We start from the raw sequence: 16248 nt of genomic DNA on the forward strand, positions 1-16248 counted from the left end.
ATCTGTAATTAAATGCATTTAACTGTATCATAATATTAACAGCAAACTTTAGCCTATATTAAATAACAAACTAGCTGTCATCAGATGAAGTCTATTTCCTACTCTTGACCTCTTTCTCCATGCTTGTTTTGTTTTGTTTTTTGTTTTTTTGGGGGCCACACCCAGGTGACACTCAGGGGTTACTCCTGGTTTTGTGCCCAGAAATCGCTCCTGGCTTGGGGGGGGGTGCATATGGAATACCGGGGATGGAACCGAGATCTGTCCTAGGTCAGTCCTTTTTGCAAGGCAAACGCTCCACCACTGCGCTATAGCTCTGACCTCTCCAAGTCTTTATTTTTTAATTTTGGTTTGCCCGTGTTCCCAACAGGATTGCTAAATTTGCTCTTTGAAAACACCTGGTTGGGGGCATGAAATAATAAAACTACCTCATTCAAGACTTGTTTTCTGCTTCTTTTCCTGTGTGGCATGCTATTTGATACTATTTTATAAAATACAATTTTGTTTTTAACGTTCTAGGTCTCTCCTCTACTAAACCCCAGCATCGCCTGCTGCAGGAAGGCTGTGAATCCACATCAAAGCCCATCCATCCTCCTCGTGATTCCCATGATGAGCTCACCAGTACAGTCTGGTGAGTCTGCATTCATTTTTCAGTGTGTATGCTTAAAATGGCTTTCAAAACCATTAGACTTTTCATGAAGTTGTGATTTTACGTTTCTTTAATCTGAATGAATAACTTAAGTCATGAAAGGACTCAGTATAATAAAGGATTTCATATTCAAGAGCTGATTCTTAATTATGTTTCCTTGTTGGTAAGCTTTTTCACTTGCGTTGTGACTAGAGCAAAGACTTTTCATTCTTTTGCCTTTAATGTAAAAATCTGGATTGAGTTTTATGAAGTTATAAAATATATATTAAGTATTGTGTAGGCAGCCAATTCACAGCCCTCATTTTTCTGACTTAATATGTATTTCTATGATTTTAGCTACTCCATGAGCTTGGTATAACTAGCTTGTCGATGTATTTTTCCTCCATTTCTTTGACACACAGAAAGGATATTTTCCCCTCTCCATCCTGTTTTTTGCTGCCACCTGTGTTTCTTTTCTTTTTTTTTTTTGGGGGGGGGCACACCCGGCGGTGCTCAGGGGTTACTCCTGGCTGTCTGCTCAGAAATAGCTCCTGGCAGGCACGGAGGACCATTTGGGACACCGGGATTCGAACCAACCACATTTGGTCCTGGATCGGCTGTTTGCAAGGCAAACGCCGCTGTGCTATCTCTCCGGGCCCCACCTGTGTTTCTTATATACATATTTAATTTTAATCTCAGCACTTGCTTCCTCTAAGTCCAGTGCAATGTGTGATTAGTGGAGTGTTAGAGGTCAGCTCAGCCAACACCCAGGCTTCCAGGAACAGGGTGTCACTTTTGGCATAAACACTATTTAGATCTTGACACTGATGGAATAGGCTCAGATATCACATGTTAATCATAAACACGCTTTCAAAGAATATTTTGCTTGGATCATTTTAAGGGAAGTCATGTCTTTGTATTTTTTCAACAAAATATTTTTAGCACAGTGATATCTGTGTTTAGCAAACATTTAAGACCCTAGCTAGTATAATATTATATTAAGACAGAAAAAAAGAAGACATAGAAAGGGGAATTTTCTCACTACATAGATACATATTATGCATACATACACACATATATACATATATCAAATACATGCATAAATATCACACCCGATTCACTGCTCTGGAATTCTCTCCTATCAGCTACTCTCATTGTCCCTAGCAGACTGCCCATTTGAATGGAGCATTATAGGACAAAATATGATTGTTTGTACAATCCAACATGTTACAACATATTAAATTTATTATAGATTCCTGAATCACATTATGATTTAGAACTGATATCAAGTTATCTGAATAAGCAGATGGATTGCATGAGCATCTTTTCTCTGAGACACTGCTGCCCATATAGAGTTCATTGGAAGGTTTACTATCCCCGTTGTTTCTGATTGAATTGCTTAGGGGTGGGGCCCAAGAATTGAGGGTTTATGAGTTCCCCTGTAAAATATTCCTATTGCCAGAATTCGCATGCTTTGAGCTTCACTGTTCAATTCTGTTACATATCCTCAAGACCTGTACACTGGGTGCTGCTTTGCTCATCATAATGACCGTATAAAATCATTATCCTTTCAATTAAAATGAAGTAAAAAATCATGTTTTCATTTTATTGACATATAGATTGCACTTTGAATTTAGTTTCTAATACTTTATTTCAAGATCACATACATTAAAATAAGCATTTCATTTAACATTGCCATTATCAAACTTTTTTCTCATGATGAAATGTACTGAAACTATTTAAAATATTCTAAAGGCAATAGGAAAAAATGTCTAAGTACAGAAGTTCAAGAAAACTTTCCACTTCTGTGATTATGTAGAATTTGTATTGGGGTTTGTCTTTAATTTTCAAGATGAAAAACTGGTGTTCTTATATATTTAAAAGTTGTCTTTGCCCTTTCATTCTCTACATTTCTCCTGATGTTCTTTTGAGTGAATGATGTTAACTTCCCACCCTAATTTTACAAGACAGTTATAGGGTAGATTGAATATGGAATATATGAATAAATGGCAATAGCAACCATAACAAAATAAAACAGTTAAAATCGCATTTCTAACCTAGATATATAATCTTGATATGGACAGAAAATGCAGATACTATCAAGGTAATAAAGAATAGATTTATAAAGAAAAAAATTTGAATACAATTAAACTGAACTCATAAATCTTACTTTTAAACAGTGGAGGTCTTGCAAGCAAGTTAGTCTCTTGTCTCTTTATTTGTGAGTTAGCATCTCCGAATACATATACTCTGTAATACAGACTTTAAGGCACTTGTCTTGCTTATGAGCAAATCTGGTTCAATCCAGGCAGTGCATATAGTCCCCAGCATTTCCAGGGGTGATCCCTGTGTAAAAACAAGCAGTATGACCTAAGCCACTCCCCTAAAAAAGAAATAAACCCAGTATGCTGTAAACAGATTCCCAATTAGAAAGGTAATGAATGAAGATGAGTAAAGAAATATTTTGAGAGATATTATTGAAAAAGACTTGAATAAAGTGTAATAAGCAATAGTCTTAAAATGTAATGGTTAAGAAGAAGTAAACAGGGGCCGGGCGGTGGCGCTAAAGGTAAGGTGCCTGCCTTGCCTGCGCTAACCTTGGACGGATCGCGGTTCGATCCCCCGGTGTCCCATATGGTCCCCCAAGCCAGGAGCAACTTCTGAGCACATAGCCAGGAGTAACCCCTGAGCGTTACTGGGTGTGGCCCAAAAACCAAAAAAAAAAAAAAAAAAAAGAAGAAGTAAACAAAATGACAAGAAGCTTTTGAAACATTTATTGGTACTCAATGTGAGTTCTGGATGCCTCAGAGTACTTCTCAGGTAGGTCTGGATTATATCTATTTTTATTTCAAAAGTGCTTTTTTGGAGAAGGGACAGCCACTGCAAATGTTCTCCTCTGGCAGCGTGGAACAGAGGGAAGGTGGGGAAGAGTTTTGTTGTTGATGTAATTGTTTATGAGGTAATATATATGGTGGGCTATTAAAATCTATGGAAGTGATGTTTATATAAGAAACAGATGGGCAAAAGTCACATTTACTGAATTTGGAGATCAAAGAAAATGAAAAGTACAGAAGTGCATACACTGAACTCTAGTCAAAGGAGAATATATAGAAATGATGAAAGGGGACGTAAGGATGAATGAGGGTCTTTTTGTATTCTCCGTACACATTTTTTATTGCATGGGAAGTGGATGTGAACAGATGTGAGGTGTATGTGGAGAAAAAGTATATGTACAGCTCAGTGTTTTATTTTGAGGATAATAACAAAAAATTAAAAAAATAGTTACTTCGTTCAAATGCCTTGCAGTACATAAGATAGTCAAATACTTCAGATAAGAAATTTACAGAAAAGATAAATATATGAAACACAAATCTTCTAGTATCTCAAAACTGGTAATATTTGACAAATGAAGTGAACTATTCTTTTCTCCTTCCTCTGGTTTCCATATTATTTTATAATGAACAATTCTTTAGAGTCTGCTATAGTTTAGAGTCCTTCCTATTTTATATGAATGTTCCTTTGGAGTCTCCTATTTCAGTGAGGAAGTTCTTGCCAGCCATAATCGCTTACTTAGGAGAAAAGCAAAGTGGGAAACCAGTAAGACAGCCATGTAGTGAAACTTGCTTGACTTTAGATTCATTCAAATTTCCTGTTGTAATCTCATCCTCATTAATTCTGTCCCATTGAAAACAGCAAGCCACAGATAACTTAAGTCTATTTGGGATATTTTATATGTGAACCTGACAAAATCAGAGTAGTTAGGTCATACTGGTGGGAGTTCTGTATATTATCAATGATGATAAGCAACCGTAAATACCCTGAATATAGAAAGGAGGACACTGACCACACACAGAAAAATCATTCTTTAGGTAATATTTGATTTTTCTGCCACTAAGCATGCTCTACTAGTGAGAAACAACTTGATTGTTTGACTTACAAAGCGTGTTATTTAAATTTTTAATTTAAAAAATAAACCTCTCATATTATTTAGTAACCATTTCAGAAAGAGACTTAAATTGGTCTTATCTAGTCACCACCTGTTTAGTTTGCTCTTGTTTGATAAAGTGCTCTGAGGAGGTATTATACACCAGAAAAAATAGACTCATCTGACTTCTGGAAATTCTTTAAGCATATTTGAGATTTTTTTATATTTGTTTTGAAAATTGGTCTGGAATGTTGTGAATTTTTATTTCCTCCATACATTCAGATTTGTTCTTAATTTGTATTAATATTACAGCTTCTATTAGGTCCTAACTAAGTCTTATGTCTTCAACATGAATTCCGTCAAGCCATAAGTACTTATTTCAAACAGAGAATTTACTGGTTTTTAGTTTAACTTTGCTGCCTCATTGATGTTATAAGTTAATGTACAGAGATTGCCTTGGGGCACTGAGAATATAGAATAGAGGAAATCTGAGTTGGCAGTGAGCCTCCATTGGGATATTTATTTACCCCAAACATCAGCATCTGATTGAGCTATGAGACCTGTTGTTCAGTTGTGACCCAGAAAGCACCACAACTTAGATTTTGTACTTTTGGCAGTACTCATTTTCATATAAGAGACAGAGTATACATACTTTTGGTCTGTAAGTTAAGTATTTGAGTCAACCTAGAAGCAAATAGTTCTTCTGGAGGTCATTTTTAGCAACTTAAATTTGATCAGGGTTGCAAAACTTTGGAAAGACTGTGGGGCTGTTTCCCAGACATGTCAATTAATTAATAATACCCTTTGCTTTTGTCAAAAGCAGAGCATCTGATTCTTTCCCAACAGAAGATTGTGACTTAGTAGACCTGTAAGAATTACTAAAGAAAATTGACTAGTGTTCTTAATGTCAATAGGCAAAATGCAGAAATATTTTTTATATATCTAGGAGGGCTAGTTTTTTCTCATTTGAAGATTATAAAAATAAATTACTAAATTATAATGTATTGTTATTGTTGCTGTGAGCTTATATGGAACTTTGTTATTTTTTCCTGATTAATAAAATCTAAGTACTAGTGAAATGTAAGAAGAAATAATAATTTTTGGAGAAAATTCTTAGGATTTTTAATTGTTTGCCTTGGAAGCCTGTCCCATTTATTTATGAAACATTAACATATATACATATATGCATACACATATATACCTACCAAATGAGTTCTAAGATATTTTGGCATATTTTGAATCTGTTTAAATCAGGTCACATTTTAAGTATTGATCTCAAGATAATAGAATATTTGGTTTGAGCCTGGACATTTGTAAGAGTAAAGGAATTAGTCTGTATCAAAAATCCTATATAATATTTAAATTTGATAAAGTAATTGTGATGAAATGCACCCAAATGAATTTGACATACATACAAATCTATGTGTGTGATACCCCTTAAGTTGTACAATCCTGTGGTCTCAGAGTTTGGAGCTCACAATTACTATGACTCTTGCTAATTTCTGTAACAAGTTTCAAAGGCCCTTGCAGAAAGCTAATTTCTTTATTCATATTTGTGTGACACTTAGAGCAACTATTCCATGTAGTTTGAGAGAACCTGGAAAATATGAAGATAAAAAGATGAAGATAAAGATAAAAGACTTGTGGCAAATTCTTAACATCTTACCTCTATTTTTTGGTGACTATTAGGTTAGAAAAAAGTTAAATTTTCTCTTTCTGCCTCTGTTTTGCTACACAGCCAAATCCTCTTCTAAAATTATAGAGCATATTTAACTAATAACCCAAAAGTTCTTTGAAATATAAATTGTTAAGGAAATGCTAAGTAGTATAAACAATTTGTGTGCAAGCATTAATAAAAACTTCACTGCAAGCATTTTTAAAGAGGTCTAATAAAAGCTTTAGCATTCAATTAATACAGCACAATGTTGGGCTTTCTAGATGCTATTGGGCCCTGAAGACCTGCCCCTGTTTTTAAATTTTACGAACTCTTTAATGATTCACCACTTTTCCTCTAGTGCATTACTCACTATGGTGCCATTTATTCATTAAGTAGGAAACCAAAACCAGGACAAGGCTACAAACAAACATCATAATGTCTAGTGGGCCATTTGTTTACAGCTAATTCACAATTGTGTTACCCTAAAAAAATGGATGGCAAATGGTTGAATATCAGACAGATCAAGAAGCTACTGACTTTCCCAAAACAATCTGATCAACTGATTCTTCAATGAAAAACTGGGCAAATATCAACATAATAAGTTTAACATAACTAAAACTTGGCAAGTGTACATCTCAGGTAGTATTCACAAAAAATATTCTAACATAATCAAATAGATTAGTAGCATAAAAAACAGGTTTTGAGCAGAATTTCATCACAGAGCATAGTATTTTAGTATTACATTTATTAAATCATGTTACTTTAATCACTTTAACTTCATAGTTAAGTGATTCATTCCTTGCTAAGCTAAATCTATTTATCAGATTTGAAACATAAATAAGAGGTTTCATTTTTATTAATTTTCCAGTTACTTAGCATTGGTGCTTTAAAGGTAAGACAAAATGTTCACTTTTAATTTATTTTTAACATTTATTTGTCCTAGTTTTTTGTTTACAATTAATTTTATAAAGTTAGTATTAATTGATTCTATTAATAAAGTATTATAGTGTGTTATATTATGCCCTCATATTCACATATCAAAAACAGGTCAGTTTTTCTGATATGGCTGTATAAACAATTAGAAAGATATTATCTATTTAACTTTTGTTAACTTTGGGGCCTCACCTGGTAGTGCTCTAGGCTTATTTTGGACTCTGCCCTCAAGGATTACTCCTGGTAGGCTTGATGAAGGGACCATTTGGAGTGTTAGGGATCAAACTCAAGTTGTCTATGTGCATAGCAAGAGCCTTATCTACTGTATTCTCTCTGGCCTCAGTAAGAAATTGGATTTATGTTTACTTCTTATTGCACATTGATATAACCTTTTCAGTGTTTTTGTATATAGAAATATTACACTGAAAATATAAGTCATATGCAAAATGATTATTAGTTGTTTACAGGGACTGAGCATACCCAACTATGCTCGAGGACTATCCTCAGTTTGTACACTGTGTTTCCATTGAAGATCAATTCTGTTTCTTTTGCAAGCCACATATGGGTAGATACCTTATCATTTATAGCACCATATGGGACCTCTGTAGATGCTTTTCTGCCTTTAGCTGCCTTATTTTCTGGTTGTTTATTCTATATATTCAGTGCTGTCTTTTGAAAATATCAATATGCAGATGTTTTCTCCTTTTATAATTTATTGCCTTTACTTTCAAGACTAGAAAGCAATGCAGTATGCTAATTAAAACTTAAGTTCTATAAATCAAGAAAATGTGTAAAATTATGTTTGTTAAGCAAAATAAATGTTTTCCTTAGATATTGTAATTATATTTAACTTCATCAAATATGCTACGAGGTTTTTTTTTTTTTCCAAATTGGTTGAGGAATTGTGTTGGCTTTTAATTTGCTTTGACAACCTTTGCCAATTATGATCAGTAATTCTCTTAAGTAACTTTCAGTACTGTGTTGGTTTATATTGTGTTGGAGATACTTTAATATTAACTAAAAGATTCATGACAAAGTTATTGGTGAATTTTTCTTTAAAACTTTATGTTGAAGTTGGTAACTTAGTACAAGGGATTGAGTGCTTGCCTCGTGCAGGGCAGACTGTGGTTCCAACCTTAGTACCAAGTATGGTCTCCCAAGCACTGCCAAAAGTGAACCCTGAATTTCATAGCAGAAATAGACCCTGTCCACTGTTGGGAACACTGCTGGGTGTGGCCCCAAACACCCTTCCCCCACAGAAAAACACCCTATAATTTTATGATTTACAAAAAAATGGAAAAACTCCAAAGTAGTCTAAAATTATTTTAGGTCTATTTTGTTTTATTTTGCTTTTGTTGTTGTTGTTTTTTGTTCTTAGGCCACACCCTGCAGTGTTCAGGGGTTACTCCTCAGTCTGTGTGCAGAATTACTCCTGGCAGGTTTGGTGAACCATATAGGATTCCAGGGATCAAACCCAGGTCAGCCATATTGCAAGGCAAATACGCTACTCATTGTGCTATAGCTCCAGCCCCTTTAAGTCTGTTTTTATGTTAACTTTCTGGTCTTTGACCATACTAAGCTCTTTACCATTGTGAGATGTGGTTGCTCCTGTGATAACACTCCATAATTAACCTTTTTTCTCCGAGACTAGAAACTTCTAAGACTTTTTCTTTCAGATGAGTATAATAGAATTTGCAATGCTGAGCTGGGAGTTTCTTTGGAATTAAAATTTGTGTTAATTTTATCCTCTTTGGAATTCTGTGAGTCCTGGGAGAAGGTGGAAAATCACAGCAACACACATGTAGGCATATATCTTTTATCTTCCATTCTCAGAGGAAACTGTTATTTAGAAAGACACATTGAGATGATTCATGAACAACTCACTAATAAGTAAAACTAATTCATTCACTGGAAATGAAAGCAATTTTAATAAAAGATATTGACCATCTTCGAAGTTGACTACTTGGTTATATTACTAGTGTTTTTCCCATCTTGAGATTTCGATTTTGAGATTTCTAGAGATCTGTCACATTTGCGCAAATGGTCAATCCGAAGTTTATTCTTAAAGCCTCTTGAATAGATTCTATCTGATTGACAAACAGGGTAATTCATTACAGTTATTAAATTTGTCAGCAAGATCACACATCTCTGCAGTGTGTGTGTATATGTATGTTTCAGGGGACTGTTACTGAAGAAACATTATTATTCCAGTGACTGTGAAATGGTTCTTTCTGAAATTCTATCTCTTTGCATTATATATTGCATTCCAAATGATTATTATTAGTGGTTTTTTTTTTCAGAATTATTTCAAAAAGGTAAGAGCATAGGCCAATAAAAATTTTTCTTGATGCTTTGTATGTCATTCTTATGAATCTTTATCTTTCTGTGTAAATGTCCTACTTAAATTTTTATGAATGAAAATTGAATCTTCATAGGAATTTGTATATTGCGAAGCAACAAAGTCAAAGTAGATTTTTAAATGCAATAATGAATAAATAAAAAAAACCTGGAACTGTTTTTAAAGCCAAGAAACATATTTAAAAAGAGGAAAATTATATACATTGTGGCTTCTTTTAGTTAATGTATGCTATTGATATCTGCATTTTATTTTTTTTGCTTTTGGGCCACACCTGGTGATGCTCAGGGGTTACTCCTGGCTATGCACTCAGAAATTGCTCCTTGCTTGAGGGACCATGTGGGGTGCTGTGGGATCAAACCCAGGATTGTCCTGGGTCAGCTGCATGCAAGGCAAATGCCCTACCACTGCACTATCACTCTGGCCCCTAAATATCTGCATACTAATAAAATATCAATATGGAATTTATTTTCCATTCTGTTGTGTTTGGAAAAGATAATTTATTTGCTTTCTTATCATTTTTCACTTTTTTGTAATTTTCTTTTATTACTTTTAGTGTTAACTTTCCTAACTAAATAAGAGGAAGTTTGGTTGTATATGATAACTATTAAACATCCTGGAATTAAAAAGGAAATAAATGGAGGCAAGTTCAATAAAGTCAATATCCTAATTGCATTATACTTGTGCCAGTGAAGCGAATGGCAAGAGGAGTGGACTTGGCCCTGACTTCTCCTCTGACAATAGTTTTTCTTCAGTCTAATATGAGAAAGGCAGTGCCTGATTTCAGAATTACAGTTGCTACATCCCACCCATACCTGATTTATTTTCAGTTTGCATTGTTTTTTCTTTTTTGTGACTTGATTACCTCAAGTTGCTGTGTGACATTGCCCAGAGGACTTTGATGCCCTTTCCCATCACTAGAGGCATCTTGGCTTTTACTCTGTCACCACTAACTACGCTAATCATGGACTCCTTTCTTCTCATTTATCCTCCCCCTACACCATTTTGCTATCCCAGTTTTCTCTGATGTCTTCCTGGTGACCCAGTTCTTCTCTTGCATCTTTACTTTTCTCAATTATGAACTTGCTCCCGTGGCTAAGATTTGTCTATGGTATCTCAGTGACATGAGCTACCATACATACATACATACATACATACATACATACATACATACATACCATACATGAGCTTTGTTGGAGGACACGCATAATCTTTCAGACTTATCACATAACATAATTCACATTTCCATTATGCGTGTTTCCTTTGTAAAGTTATATACTTAACTATTTCCATTATGTAGAAGCAGAAAAATACTAGAAAGATCCTTGTGTGCTTTTTAAAATTATAATTTCTTTATTTAAGCACTGTGGTTACAGAAATGTTCATAGTTGGTTTTCTGTCATAGAATGTACATCACCCTTCACAGTGCAACTTCCCCACCACCATGTCCCCCCCTTTTCATCCAACCTCCCACCCCCTGCCTAGAAGGATACTTGTGATGAAAATAATAGTGGTGGTTCTTTCCTTGGAAGTGGGGGGGCAATAGAAATTACTTGATTAGGGCTAGAGATAGCTTGAGCAATAGTGCATATGCTGAGCATATGAGGCTTTGAACTCAATCCCTAATAATCCATGGCCCTAAGCATCTCTAGGCCAATACTGATGATCACATCTATAGCATTATGGAGAATTGCCAATACTGGCTCTCAAACACTCCCCCCACCCCAGCACTGCTGACATTCACTCCTATAAGAGTAACTAAATAAAAATAAACTATTTGGGACCAGATATCGTATAGGGGTAAGGTGCTGACCTTAGGTAGACAATGGTTAGTTAGAACTCTATGCTCTAACTGGACTCCTGAGTACTGCCAAGACTGACCTCGGAATGGAGAACCAGGAGTAAACCCTGAGCACTGCTAGGCATAGCACCAAACAACCATACAGCACAACAACAACAAAAAAATGAAATCCTCAAACTAAGCTGCTTGATTTTTGTTGTAAAAGATGTTCTTTCCCATGGTTTTTTTTTTAATTACTCATCTTGACTTTCAGTTCTTTTTTTTTACTTTTGAATGACAGTTTGGGGATGTGCTTTGCCTCTCTGGTTTCCTATTGAAATATATTTTTCTCTTGTCAGGGAACTTGTCTATTCCTTGACATTACAGTAGAGTTATTATTTGCAAAAATGGTGGCCACATCTGAAATTCCATAAATACAAAAAATTTCACTACATCTGGGACCAGTCAGATATTACAGTGGTATTAGCAGCCCATCTCTTTTTTCCCTTGTAGAAATCTGTGTATTCCCTGTTTATAAACTACCTTCCTCCCTCGGAAATTATGTTATTTAAAAATTCATAGTTTTAATGTCCTTAAAGATGTTAAAAATCAGTATTTTGCCTACCTCTGTAAAGTGCTCAGTTTCTAAGGACCTTCTGTAAAATATTATAAGAAAAGAAGTCAGTTGATTTAAAATGTACGGCTTTACAACCTCTATATTCTTTCTGTATCTCTTCCATACAATTAAAATTAGAATTACGATAGGTTTTAATATAACAAATAGACGTCTTGTTGAGGTTTCAATTAAAATCTTAAAACTTAGCCTGTCTCATTAAATACATTTTGACTTTCTCATTTAATTGTACTTGGTCCTTGCTATTTGATGAACAAAAAAAATCCCGTTACTTTGGAATATATCTTGTTAAAATGAGGTTTCTTTTACATGCATCTACCCAGGAACCTCATTTTCTACAGAGCATGTATTAAACAGATGTGAAACAGACAAGCCCCTCTTGTCTCTCCCACAGAGCTCTCTGGGGGAATCTCTTTATGTAGGCTTTTGTTTGTCTTTAACAACTCTGTCTTTACCTTGAATGATGCAATGTCCCGACCTCCTGTGGGGTAATATCCACTGACAATAAAACCAGAACCCATTAGTTGATCACAAACTCCCTGAGTCCATGGAGATTTGCACCAATCTAAATGAGTGACTAATTCTTAAAGGGCAAGGTAAACTTGATGTCCTTTGGGAATAGGTACATGTTAAGGTTGAATTGTTTATTTTCTTGTTATAACTGTAGGATCATTAGAGAAATGTTTACATCCTGTTATGGTTATAGGTTCTTAGCCAGCTTGTAAGGTGAGGAGTTTATGTCTTCTTTTTGGCTTAGTTCCCTCTTATCCCATGGGGAAAATTATGCACTCATTAAATCTCAGTGACCCCCCCCCCATCTTTTGCTTTGAAATCTTGGTAACCTTATCCATCAATTGATGAGAAGCTAGACAAATGAATATTTGAGGCTATTGGTAAAAGCTCAAGAAAATAAATATAAGGTCTGGAAATAAGTTATTACCTACTGCCTATCTGTTATATACTCAAACTTCCTATGTTCCCATTTCTTTAATGAAAAGTATTATGAATTTATTATGTAAGTGCATAAAAGATATTGATATAAAATACAGCAATATATCTAGCACTAATTGATAATTATTGTACTTAAAATTGTGCATTATTCTCAACTGCAATCTACAATCATCCTTTTAAAAATCTTTCTGTAAACTCGTATCAGTAAATTCTTTTACTTTTAGGAGAAGATAATTTTTAGGTATAGTCACAATTTCCACTTTTGTCTATTAAGTTTGATAACTTTTGAACAGGCAGCATTGTTACGACATTTCTCTCTTTTGGATGATGCCAGCAATCCCAATATTGAATAACTGCGTTGTCATCCTTCACCTTTCTGGATTTGCTTCTATACTGTTTGCCATGCCAGCATTTTTGGAGAGTGGTCCCATTCCACTATTACTGTGAGAATACTTGCTGCTATAATAAAAATATTTTCCTTGTGTGTGTTTGTAGACTTTATATTAGTAATGTTGTAATTTCTGTCAAATGCATTTTCTTGCCACCAAAAAAAAATGTTCAGGTTACACACTGACCAAATTGATGCTTATGAGAGGTATCATTTTTTTTTCATAGTTTCTGTCCCAATAGTCATACAAGAGTTTGTATTTGGTACCCAGATGCAAAGAAAATAATTTGAGAACTCTGTGGGCTCCAGGATATACAATTGCCAGCATAGTAAAATAGAAAGATTAAGAGTTTGGAGTCAGGAAATCTCTATTGGAAACTCAATTCTGCACTTAGCAACTTTGAAATTTTGGAATAAGTTATTCTACCTCTCTAGATACCAGTTTTCATCTTGTATTAATTTCCTCCAGCTGCTGTAACAAATCACCACAAACTTGATGACTTCAAGTAACAAATTTCTTCTCTCAGTTCTGAAAGCCAGAAGTCTGAAATCAGCTTTACTGGGCAGAAATCAGGATGTCAGCAGGGCTCTGCTCTCCACAGCAGCTCAGGGAAGGAATTTGCTTTTTTGCCACTTGCTTCCAGCTTCCGGTAACTACAGCCCTTTTTTGGTTTGTTTGTTTCTCCCTCCTCCCCTGCTGATGCAGTTGCTGCTCTAATGAGAGCCACACACAGGCTGAGCTTACACACTCTGTTGTGGTTCTGATTGAGGATCACACATCTGTTGGCATTGCTTGCACACTTGGACTCATAGCGTGATGTGGGTTAAGCACCAACTTCTAGTTGCCGGTTTTGCACACATGCTCCCTGAGTCTTAGGATACACAAATTCCTATGTCCCTGGACAGCCATAAAAGGGTTTTTTCCCTTTAAGTTATGAGAAATCAGTTAGGAGGGACTTTCTTGTAACTGTACTCAAGGGGGTATATAAGCCCCCAACTTGAGTGTAGGGATACAGGGGTGGATGCTTCTTCCTAGTTCCAGCCAGACTACTGTAAAAACTGTTGTTTGGACTTGCTATTCCTGTTAAGCCCTGTTGCTCCTCCTGCCTTTCCTTTTCCTCTGGTCCTTCCTCTGAGTACTTTTGTCAGTCTTTGTCCTCACCTCAGCTTCCCCCTCTCTTTCCTTTCCTCAGCCTAGGGGTTAACTGAAAGGCCTCTGAGTTCTGTATCTTCTGTTTCTTCTGTTTCCTTATTAAACTCAGTCTCCATTAAAACCCTTTCTTGTTTGAGACTTGCCAACTTGACCCAGGCGTCTGGATGCTGGCACCTGATGTTGGCACCTGGGTGTTGTCTTCACTGAATTGTTGTGCTTGTGCAGTTGGGTTTTAACACTCACTAGGGATTGATGGTACCACACAATCTCTGGTGCTCCACAGACCCCACACTATGTTCTAGATCCATGGTCCCAACGAACAAATCTCCTGCACTGTTATCTGTACATGGTAATGCACCAAAGAAAACACATGACCTCACTTGCAAGGCAAAACTGACATTTCTGTAGTTTGGTCATAACATTCTGATCTCTGACTGCATTCTCCTGTGTCAAATTTCCCTTCCCACCTTTTATTATATTTTTGATTTTTTTCAGATATGGTAACACTTTGTTATAATTAATTATCCATCTGTAGAAAATACATTACTTTTTAAAATTAATATATTTGTTTAAACACCTTGATTACAAATATGATTGTGATTGGGTTTCAGTCATGTAAAGAACATCCCCCTTCCCCAGTGCAACATTCCCATCACCAATATCCCAAATCTCCCTCCTCCCCACCCCACCCCTGCCTGTAGTCTAGACAGGCTTTCTGCTTCCCTCATTCATTCACATTGTTATGATGTTCTCAATGCAGTTATTTCTCTAACTAGAAAATACATTTCTAATACAATATACTTCCATGCTTAATACACTAATAAGATATTTTAAATTAATATTTTATTTTATTAATTTTTATACTATCTTTATTTCATCACCATGATTAATGGGGGGAGGAAGGAGATGGGGTGCATTGGTGGTGGGAATGTTGCACTGGTGAAAGGGGGATTGTTCCTTTTAAATGCTTATCTGACTTGCATCAAGGGCCTGCCTAGATAATCCAAAATAATCTCTTTCCATTTTAGGATCTTCACTTTTATCACATATCTGAAGTTCTGTTTATCTACCTGATGTAGTACAGTATTCAGTACTATCAGGGACAAGAATGTAAATATATTTGGGGGCTTGTAAGATAGTCTTCCCTTGATGTTTGCAAAACTGCCAGCTTGAAATTTATATCCACACTTTTGCTTTTTCACTTATTAGACATTAAACAAACTACATCATGCCTACTCTAGGCAAGACACTGCTAGGTTTTAGGAATAACAAAACTGACCATCCCTTAATAAGTTCATGATGTGTATTATGTATAGCATGTGTATAAATGCAGACACAAAGGGAATGAAAATGATTGGATCTAGATCCATTCCAGAGCATATGCAACCATCACATATTGTTACTCGCATATGTCAGAAAATATAAATTAAGTGCATCCTACACAACCAGAAAGCCAGGACTCAAACTAGTGCTAACTTCATCCAAGACAAGGGCCTTAACCCATGTACTAGCCTCCAGTCATAGTATGCAGTTCATATTAACTGCTGAGCCAGCTCTCCTATCTACATCGGGCTTGAACAGGAGTGGTACCCTAGAGATTTTTTTTAATAATTAGGAGGTTCTTATATTAAGTGACTTCTAATAAAACAAATGTATAGGTTCTGATTAAAATGCATTAAGTACATAGAAATAAAATAGTTTGGACATTTAGGTAGAGTAAGATCACACCTGACTTATATAAGCTTTGAAAGAATGCATTTAAGAAAACTTGGTGAAGATGATTGGAGAAAGGAGGTGAGATTCATATACATACACGTATGATTATACACAGATGTCCACACACATA

General features: G+C 35.5%; 1 protein-coding gene across 1 annotated transcript in view; it reads left to right on the forward strand.

Moving 5' to 3' along the window:
- The first annotated feature begins 611 nt into the window (after positions 1–611).
- HDAC9 (histone deacetylase 9) overlaps positions 612–16248 on the forward strand; it is a 950572-nt gene continuing 934935 nt past the window's right edge. Inside the window, exon 1 of the mRNA XM_049785709.1 lies at positions 612–628. The gene's annotated coding sequence lies outside the window, so the exon portion shown is untranslated. The remainder of the gene's footprint in view (positions 629–16248) is intronic.

The sequence above is a fragment of the Suncus etruscus genome, chromosome 13 (genome assembly GCF_024139225.1).
Source record: "Suncus etruscus isolate mSunEtr1 chromosome 13, mSunEtr1.pri.cur, whole genome shotgun sequence".
In the NCBI taxonomy this organism is placed as follows: Eukaryota; Metazoa; Chordata; class Mammalia; order Eulipotyphla; family Soricidae; genus Suncus; species Suncus etruscus.